The sequence below is a fragment of the Armigeres subalbatus genome, chromosome 1 (assembly GCF_024139115.2).
Source record: "Armigeres subalbatus isolate Guangzhou_Male chromosome 1, GZ_Asu_2, whole genome shotgun sequence".
Classification (NCBI taxonomy): Eukaryota; Metazoa; Arthropoda; class Insecta; order Diptera; family Culicidae; genus Armigeres; species Armigeres subalbatus.
Genome location: NC_085139.1, coordinates 200,952,393 through 200,963,541, shown reverse-complemented (window position 1 = coordinate 200,963,541; position 11,149 = coordinate 200,952,393).

Sequence of the window (11,149 nt, the reverse complement as noted above, 5' to 3'; positions counted from 1 at the left end):
AGAAGTTACGTATTCTAGCTGATCTTGTTCATGCAGTCATGGGTAGAGCTTATCAGGCTCTGAAAAACAATCTTGCATCAAAACCAGAAAATTTCCAACACTATTCTTAGTTCATATCAGTTTACACTTTCTAACTCTGTACTCAAGGCAAGGCTGATCTTCATGCAGTCATGGGTAGAGCTTATCAGGCTCTTGAAAAACAGTCTTGCATCAAAACCAGAAAATTTCCAAGTATACTTAGTTCATATCAGTTTACACTTTCAAACTCGTACTCAAGGCAAATGATTCTTCTATGCAGTATTAGAGCTTATCAGGCTCTTGAAAACAATCTTGCATCAAAACCAGAAAATTTCCAACACTATTCTCAGTTCATATCATTAATACTTTCTAACTCCTTATCAAGGCAACAGCTGATCTTGTTCATTGTCTCTATAAGATCCATCCGGATGAAACGTCCTCTCAGAGACGCACCAATCCACTCAGAGAATGGATTCTTCCATGTGATCCACCGGATCAAAGTCCACTCAAAGACGCACAATCTACACGGAGATTGGATTTCTTCATGTCATCCACTCTTTTCAAAGGATTTCAAATACAATTATTGTCCACTATCAAGGAAATTTCAACCATATTCTCAGTTCATCTCAGTTTACACTTTCTAACTCTGTACTCATAGCAAAAGCTGATCTTGTTCATGCAGTCATGGGTAGAGCTTACCAGGCTCTTCAAAATCAGTCTTCATCAAACCAGAAAATTTCAAACACATTCTTAGTTCAATCAGTTTACACTTTCTAACTCTGTACTCAAGGCAAGGCTGATCTTGTTCATGCAGTCATAGAGACAGGCTCAAAACAATCTTGCATCAAAACCAGAAAATTTCCAACTATTCTTAGTTCATATCAGTTTACACTTTCTAACTCTGTACTCAAGGCAAGGCTGATCTTGTTCATGCAGTCATGGGTAGAGCTTATCAGGCTCTTGAAAACAATCTTGCATTAAAACCAGAAAATTTCCAACACTATTCTTAGTTCATATCAGTTTACACTTTCTAACACTGTACTCAAGGCAACAGCTGATCTTGTTCATGAGTCATGGGTAGAGCTTACATGCTCTTAAAAATCAATCTTGCATCAAACCAGAAAATTTCCAACACTATTCTTAGTTTCATCAGTTTACACTTTCTAACTCTGTACTCAAGGCAAGGCTGATCTTGTTCATGCAGTCGGGTAGAGCTTATCAGGCTCTTGAAAAACAATCTTGCATCAAAACCAGAAAATTTTCAACACTATTCTTAGTTCATTCAGTTTACACTTTCTAACTCTGTACTGAGGCAACAGCTGATCTGTCTTTATGCAGTCATGGTAGAAGCTTATCAGGCTCTTGAAAAACAATCTTGCATCAAAACCAGAAAAATTCCAACACTATTCTTAGTTCATATCAGTTTAAACTTTCTAACTCTGTACTCAAGGCAACAGCTGACCTTGTTCATGCAGTCAGGGTAGAGCTTACCATGCTCTTAAAAATCAATCTTGCATCAAAACCAGAAAATTTCCAACACTATTCTTAGTTCATATCAGTTTACACTTTCTAACTCTGTACCTGGCAAGGCTGATCTTGTTCATGCGTCATGGGTAGAGCTTATCAGGCTCTTGAAAACAATCTTGCACAAAACCAGAAAATTTCCAACACTATTCTTAGTTCATATCAGTTTACACTTTCTAACACTGTACTCAAGGCAACAGCTGATCTTGTTCATGAGTCATGGGTAGAGCTTACCATGCTCTTAAAAATCAATCTTGCATCAAACCAGAAAATTTCCATCAAATATTCTTAGTTCATCTCAGTTTACACTTTCTAACTCTGTACTCGAGGCAATAGCTGATCTTGTCTATGCAGTCATGGGCAGAGCTCACCAGGCTCTTGAAAAACAATCTTGCATCAAAACCAGAAAATTTCCAACACTATTCTTAGTTCATATCAGTTTAAACTTTCTAACTCTGTACTCAAGGCAAGGCTGATCTTGTTCATGCAGTCATGGGTAGAGCTTACCAGGCTCTTGAAAACAATCGTGCATCAAAATCAGAAAATTTCCAACACTATTCTTAGTTCATATCAGTTTACACTTTCTAACTCTGTACTCAAGGCAACAGCTGATCTTGTTCATGCAGTCATGGGTAGAGCTTACCATGCTCTTAAAATCAATCTTGCATCAAAACCAGAAAATTTCCAACAATATTCTTAGTCTATCTCAGTTTACACTTTTAACTTGTACTCGAGGCAGCTGATCTTGTTCATGCAGTCTGGGTAGAGCTTATCAGGCTCTTGAAAACAATCTGCATCAAAACCAGAAAATTTCCAACACTATTCTCTAGTTCATATCAGTTACACTTTCTAACTCTGTACTCAAGGCAAGGCTGATCTTGTTCATAGCATGGGTAGAGCTTATCAGGTCTTGAAAACAGTCTTGCATCAAAACCAGAAAATTTCCAAGACTATTCTTAGTTCATACTGTTTACACTTTCAAACTCTGTACTCAAGGCAAGGCTGATCTTGTTCATGCAGTCATGGGTAGAGCTTATCAGGCTCTGAAAACAATCTTCATCAAAACCAGAAAATTTCAACACCTCAGTTCATATCAGTTTACACTTTCAACTCTTGCACTCAAGGCAACAGCTGATCTTGTTCATTGTCTCTATAAGATCCATCCGGATGAAACGTCCTCTCAGAGACGCAAAATCCACTCAGAGAATGGATTCTTCCATGTGATCCACCCGGATCAAACGTCCACTCAAAGACGCACCAATCTACACGGAGATTGGATTTCTTCATGTCATCCACTTTTCAAAGGATTTCAAATACAATTATTGTCCACTATCAAGGAAATTTCAACCATATTCTCATTTCATCTCAGTTTACACTTTCTAACTCTGTACTGAGGCAACAGCTGATCTTGTTCATGCAGTCATGGGTAGAGCTTACTCAGGCTCTTGAAAATCAATCTTGCATCAAAACCAGAAACAGCACTATTCTCATTTCATATCAGTTTATTTCTAACCCTGCACTCAAGGCAACAGCTGAACTTGTTCATTGTTTCTATAAGATCCATCGGATCAAACGTCCTCTCAGAAACGCATCAATCCACTCAGAGATCGGATTTCTTCCATGTGATCCACACGGATCAAACGTCCACTCAAAGACGCAACAATCTAGACGGAGATTGGATTTCTTCACATATCCATTCTTATCAAACGATTTCAAATACATTATCCATTATCAAGGAAATTCCAACCATATTCTTAGTCATCTCAGTTTACATTTCTAATCTGTACTCATAACAAGTGATCTTGTTCATGCAGTCATGGGTAGAGCTTACAGGCTCTTCAAAATCTATCTTCAACAAACCAGACAAATACTATTCTTAGTTCATATCAGTTTACACTTTCTAATCTGTACTCAAGGCAACAGCTCGATCTTGTCATGCAGTCATGGGTAGAGCTTACAGGCTGTTGAAAAACAATCTTGCATCAAAACCAGAAAATTTCCAACACTATTCTTAGTTCATATCAGTTTAAACTTTCTAACTCTGTACTCAAGGCAAGGCTGATCTTGTTCATGCAGTCATGGGTAGAGCTCATCGGCTCTTGAAAACAATCTTGCATCAAAACCAGAAAATTTCCAACACTATTCTTAGTTCTATCAGTTTACACTTTCTAACTCTGTACTCAAGGCAACAGCTGATCTTGTTCATGCAGTCATGGGTAGAGCTTCATGCTCTTAAAACACTTGCATCAAAACCAGAAATTCCAAAATATTCTTAGTTCATCTCAGTTATCACTTTTAACTCTGTACTGAGGCAACAGCATCTTGTTCATGCAGTCATGGTAGAGCTTATCAGGCTCTTGGAAACAATCTTGCATCAAAACCAGAAAATTTCCAACACTATCTTGTTCATATCAGTTTACACCTTCTAACTCTGTACTCAAGGCAAGGCTGATCTTGTTCATGGTCATGGGTAGAGCTTACCAGGCTCTTGAAAACAATCGTGCATCAAAATCAGAAAATTTCCAAGACTATTCTTAGTTCATACAGTTTACACTTTCAAACTCTGTACTCAAGGGGGCTGACTGTTCATGCAGGTAGAGCTATATGGCTCTTGAAAAACAATCTTGCATCAAACCAGAAAATTCAACACATCTCTATTAGTTATCAGTTACACTTAACTCTGCACCCAAGGCAACAGCTGATCTTGTTCATTGTCTCTATAAGATCCATCCGGATCAAACGTCCTCTCAGAGACGCACCAATCCACTCAGATTGATTTCTTCCATGTGATCCACCGGATCAAACGTCCACTAAAGACGCACCAATCTCGCGAGATTGGATTTCTTCATGTCATCCACTCTTTTCAAAGGATTTCAAATACATTATTGTCCACTATCAAGGAAATTTCAACCATATTCTCAGTCATCTCAGTTACACTTTCTAACTCTGTACTCATAGCAACAGCTGATCTTGTTCATGCAGTCATGGGTAGAGCTTACCAGGCTCTTCAAAATCAGTCTTGCATCAAAACCAGAAAATTTCAAACACTATTCTCATTTCATCTCAGTTTACACTTTCTAACTCTGTACTGAAAAGCTGATCTTTTCATGCAGTCATGGGTAGAGCATACAGGCTCTTGAAAATCAATCATGCATCAAAACCAGAAAATTTCCAGCACTTCTCATCATATGCTTTACTTCTAACCCTGCACTCAAGGCAACAGCTGAACTTGTTCATTGTTTCTATAAGATCCATCCGGATCAAACGTCCTCAGAAACGCATCAATCCACTCAGAGATCGGATTTCTTCCCTGATCCACACCGGATCAAACGTCCACTCAAAGACGCACCAATCTAGACGGAGATTGATTTCTTCATGATATCCGGATCAAACGTCTCTCAGAGACGCACCAATCCACTCAGAGATTGATTTCTCCCATGTGATCCACGGATCAAACGTCCACTAAGACGCACAATCTACACGGAGATTGATTTCTTCAGACATCCATTCTTATCAAACGATTTCAAATACAATTATCCATTATCAAGGAAATTCCAAACATATTAGTTCATCTCAGTTTACACTTTCTAACTCTGTACTCATAAAAAGCTGATCTTGTTCATGCAGTCATGGGTAGAGCTTACAGGTCTTCAAATCTATCTGCATCAAACCAGAAAATTTCCAACACTATTCTTAGTTCATATCAGTTACACTTTCTAACTCTGTACTCAAGGCAACAGCTGATCTGTTCATGCAGTCATGTAGAGGTTATCAGGCTCTTGAAAATCAATCTTGCATCAAAACCAGAAAATTTCCAACACTATTCTTAGTTCATACAGTTTAAACTTTCTAACTCTGTACTCAAGGCAAGGCTGATCTTGTTCATGCAGTCATGGGTAGAGCTTATCAGGCTCTGAAAACAATCTTGCATCAAAACCAGAAAATTTCCAACACTATTCTTAGTTCATATCAGTTTACACTTTCTAACTCTGTACTCAAGGCAACAGCTGATCTTTTCATGCAGTCATGGGTAGAGCTTGCCATGCTCTTAAAATCAATCTTGCATCAAAACCAGAAAATTTCCAACACTATTCTTAGTTCATATCAGTTTACACTTTCTAACTCTGTACTCGAGGCAACAGCTGATCTTGTTCATGCAGTCATGGGTAGAGCTTATCAGGCTCTTGGAAAACAATCTTGCATCAAAACCAGAAAATTTCCAACACTATTCTTAGTTCATATCAGTTTACACTTTCTAACTCTGTACTCAAGGCAAGGCTGATCTTGTTCATGCAGTCATGGGTAGAGCTTATCAGGCTCTTGAAAAACAATCTTGCATCAAAACCAGAAAATTTCCAAAACTATTCTTAGTTCATATCAGTTTACACTTTCTAACTCTGTACTCGAGGCAACAGCTGATCTTGTTCATGCAGTCATGGTAGAGCTTATCAGGCTCTTGAAAACAATCTTGCATCAAAACCAGAAAATTTCCAACACTATTCTAGTCATCATCAGTTTACACTTTCAACTCTGTACTCAAGGCAAGGCTGATCTTGTTCATGCAGTCATGGGTAGAGCTTACCAGGCTCTTGAAAACAATCGTGCATCAAAATCAGAAAATTTCCAACACTATTCTTAGTCCATATCAGTTACACTTTCTAACTCTGTACTCAAGGCAACAGCTGATCTTGTTCATGCAGTCATGGGTAGAGCTTACCAGGCTCTTGAAAATCAATCATGCATCAAACCAGAAAAATTCCAACACTATTCTTAGTTCATATCAGTTTAAACTTTCTAACTCTGTACTCAAGGCAAGGCTGATCTTGTTCATGCAGTCATGGGTAGAGCTTACCAGGCTCTTGAAAACAATCGTGCATCAAAACCAGGTTATCAACACTATTCTTAGTTCATATCAGTTTACACTTTCTAACTCTGTACTCGAGGCAACAGCTGATCTTGTTCATGCAGTCATGGGTAGAGCTTATCAGGCTCTTGGAAAACAATCTTGCATCAAAACCAGAAAATTTCCAACACTATTCTTAGTTCATATCAGTTACACTTTCTAACTCTGTACTCAAGGCAAGGCTGATCTTGTTCATGCAGTCATGGGTAGAGCTTATCAGCTCTTGAAAACAATCTTGCATCAAAACCAGAAAATTTCCAAGACTATTCTTAGTTCATATCAGTTTACACTTTCAAACTCTGTACTCAAGGCAAGGCTGATCTTGTTCATGCAGTCATGGGTAGAGCTTATCAGGCCTTGAAAACAATTCATCAAAACCAGAAAATTTCCAACACTTCTCAGTTCATATCAGTTTACACTTTCTAACTCCACTCAAGGCAACAGCTGATCTTGTTCATTGTCTCTATAAGATCCATCCGGATCAAACGTCCTTCAGAGACGCACCAATCCACTCAGAGATTGATTTCTTCCATGTGATCCACCCGGATCAAACGTCCACTCAAGACGCACCAATCTACACGGAGATTGGATTTTTCATGTCATCCACTTTTCAAAGGATTTCAAATACAATTATTGTCCATATCAAGGAAATTTCAACCATATTCTCAGTTCATCTCAGTTTACACTTTCTAATCTGTACTCATAGCAACAGCTGATCTTGTTCATGCAGTCATGGGTAGAGCTACCAGGCTCTTCAAAATCAGTCTTGATCAAACCAGAAAATTTCAAACACTATTCTCATTTCATCTCAGTTTACACTTTCTAACTCTGTACTGAGGCAACAGCTGATCTCTTTCATGCAGTCATGGGTAGAGTACCAGGCTCTTGAAAATCAACTTGCATCAAAACCAGAAAATTCCAGCACTATTCTCATTTCATATCAGTTTACACTTCTAACCCTGCACTCAAGGCAACAGCTGAACTTGTTCATTGTTTCTATAAGATCCATCCGGATCAAACGTCCTCTCAGAAACGCATCAATCCACTCAGAGATCGGATTTCTTCCATGTGATCCACCCGGATCAAACGTCCACTCAAAGACGCACCAATCTCAGACGGAGATTGATTTCTTCATGATATCCGGATCAAACGTCCTCTCAGAGACGCACAATCCACTCAGAGATTGATTTCCCATGTGATCACACCGATCAAACGTCCACTAAAGACGCACCAATTACACGGAGATTGGATTTCATGACATCCATTCTTATCAAAAGATTTCAAATACAATTATTATCCATTATCAAGGAAATTCCAACCATATTCTTAGTTCATCTCAGTTTACACTTTCTAACTCTGTACTCATAACAACAGCTGATCTTGTTCATGCAGTCATGGGTAGAGCTACCAGGCTCTTCAAAATCTATCTTGCATCAAAACCAGAAAATTTCCAACACTATTCTTAGTTCATATCAGTTTACACTTTCTAACTCTGTACTCAAGGAACAGCTGATCTTGTTCATGCAGTCATGGGTAGAGCTTACAGCTCTTGAAAATCAATCTTGCATCAAAACCAGAAAATTTCCAACACTATTCTTAGTTCATATCAGTTTAAACTTCTAACTCTGTACTCAAGGCAAGGCTGATCTTGTTCATGCAGTCATGGTAGAGCTTATCAGGCTCTTGAAAACAATCTTGCATCAAAACCAGAAAATTTCCAACACTATTCTTAGTTCATATCAGTTTACACTTTCTAACCTGTACTCAAGGCAACAGCTGATCTTGTTCATGCAGTCATGGGTAGAGCTTATCAGACTCTTGAAAACCAATCTTGCATCAAACCAGAAAATTTCCAATAATATTCTTAGTTCATCTCAGTTTACACTTTCATCTCTGTACTCAAGGCAACAGCTGATCTTGTTCATTGTTTCTGTAAGATCCATCAGGATCAAACGTCCTCTCAGAGACGCACCAATCCACTCAGAGATTGATTTCCCATGTGATCCACCCGGATCAACGTCCACGCAAAGACGACCAATCAAGGGATTGGATTTCTTCATGTCATACACTCTTATCAAACGATTATCATCAATTATTGTCCACTATCAAGGAAATTCCAACCCTATTCTCAGTTCATCTCAGTTTACACTTTCTAACTCTGTACTCATAGCAACACTAGATCGTGTTCATGGAGTCATGGCTAGAGCTTACCACGCTCTTAAAAACCAATCTTTTATCAAAACCAGAAAATTTCAACATTAATCTTTTCATTGCTCCATCTAAAATTTGTTCTATAGGATCCACCTGGTCAAACGTTCTCTCAGAAACGCACCAATCCGCTTAGAGATTGATTTCTTCCATCTGATCCATCCAGATCTCACAAATGCACCAACCCGCTAGGAGATTTGATTTCTTTATATAATCCACTTTATCAAACTTATTCACATTATAATGATTTTGACTTTCTGAACATCTTTGTAGAAGATTACAACTTTCAATCTCTCACAGATCGTTTATTACATGTATACTAGCGCCATCAAGCGCCTGGAAAATGTTATAATTATCGCTGTGACTGTAGTGAAAAAGGATATTTTTTTTTTATCTTTATCACTTTTAAAAAACTTATAATTAAAACACAAAAAAAATCTTAAACAGCCCTGTGTTATGTTCGAAATTAAACGAATACTCTCAAATTCCCTATACAACCCTATACTGCGTACAGTACACATTAAAGTGCCTGGATGTTATTAATACAGCCATGTAAGAGCACCTCCACGGGAGTCCTCATCGCTATTCTCATTATAGCGCTCCCTCCCGAGTGCTATTTTAGGATAGCGCCCCATCTTCCCACCGGTGGTTTTTGTTTTAGGTATAGCGACTTCGTAAACATATTGAGTTCTCACCGGGCGTTGCTAAAAGTAGTCAACATCTTCTTCAATGGCTCTACATTTCAACTAGAACTTGGCTAGCTGCTAAAATTAGTATTCTATTAGCATTTTATCAGTTATTAATTTAAAGCTTTTCTGTGCCCCCATTGCATGCGTATGTATTTTGTGTGACAACTGACAACTATTCCCAAGGAGTCCATAGGTATACTCGAAAGCATCCTTGACCGAATCGGGAATAGAACTCGCCATCTCCGGTGGGCAATTCTACGCTTTTAATCCCAAGGCTAGCTGAAGACCCGTCGTAGTAAATTTTTTAACCGTTATTCCTTCTGGAATTTCTTCCGGGGATTTATACTTGCAGTCGAAGAAATTCCTCATGAAATTGCCACCAGTTTTCCCACAAGAATCTCTTGACAAATTCCAGCAGGAATGCTTCCACAGTTTTTTTTCTCTGAAGGATGTCTCGGAGAAAAAAAATTGTAACAACATCCGGAAGAATCCGGAGAGTTTTCAAATGAAACCACAAAAAATATATAGGGCTTTTCCAATAAATAAAATCCCGAGAGAATTTGGAAGAAATCCTAAAACTATTCTCGGAAGATTCTTAAAAGAACACAAGGATTACTGGGGAACTCCCGGAGGGATCCAAGATGATTTTCCAAAACAAATCATCTTTAAGGACATAGTTGGAAGAGTACCATTATGGCAGTCAATATGGCACCGGACCTTCCACGGGTCAACCCCACACCTCCCGCACTCCTCTCCCACCAACATTCGAATGCATCGAACAGCACCGAACAAAAGTTTGATATTCAAATTACTAACCTGTTCACAGCATATTTATTCACTTCCCGTGATAATGAACATGTTTCTTCAAAGAGTCCAATGTAATTCGGCATGAATTTTAGCATAAATCAGCTGTTTCGTGCCAATTTAATAGCCGTTTGCGATTTGGTGGGCTTATCACTGCACTTCACTTCTTCTCAAAGGGCATTGAAAAAATCAAATTTTCACACACTTCTCCGCACATGAGCAGCCCGAAATGTTGATGGAATGCCAATTAAACATCACTTTTTGAAATCACTCACTTGTTTGAAGCAAAAACTTAATAAAAACTGCTATTTTTGACCGAAAAAAAACACTAAAAACGGATCGCGGAGCGAATGTAAACACCGGGACCGGCAGCAGCAAACTAATATGTAGGGTGGCTCAAAAATATAATAATCCGTCACGCTCAGTCGAATATGTTTCATATTCTGGGTGTCTTCCGATTGTTTGGGCTGGTTTGAATAGGAGCTTACCGTGTACAGGTCGTATCAGGTTTGTATGAGAGTTGATATGGCGAGGTTGAATTTTACATTATTCTGATAGTGGCGCTTCGTCATTGGGCCCTGGCGAGGGGGGAGACCATATGACTGGATGAAATATTCAAGAGCTTTAATTCCATAGAGACAATGCATATTGAATTGTCGTTCCGATAGTTGGTAGTCAATTCTAATCGAGGTTGCGAATCCTTAGCATGATAATTAGGCTTCTCAGAAGGCATCAGTGAAACGTGTAATTCAACAAAATAGCCAGAATTTGTCTGTGATACACTGTAAACCCGACAATACTCTTTAAAGAGTAAAAATCACCCCTTTTTTGACGATATATGGAACTGTCAAAATAATGGGTAATTATGTATTTTATATAATGAATATTTTATGCCCATTTTCAAGTTCCTCGCTGATACTCTTTAATGAGTGAAAAACAAAATATACTTTTCAAACAAACGAGTTGTTGATCGTATAGCATAGCATTACAGCAAATTTGTTGT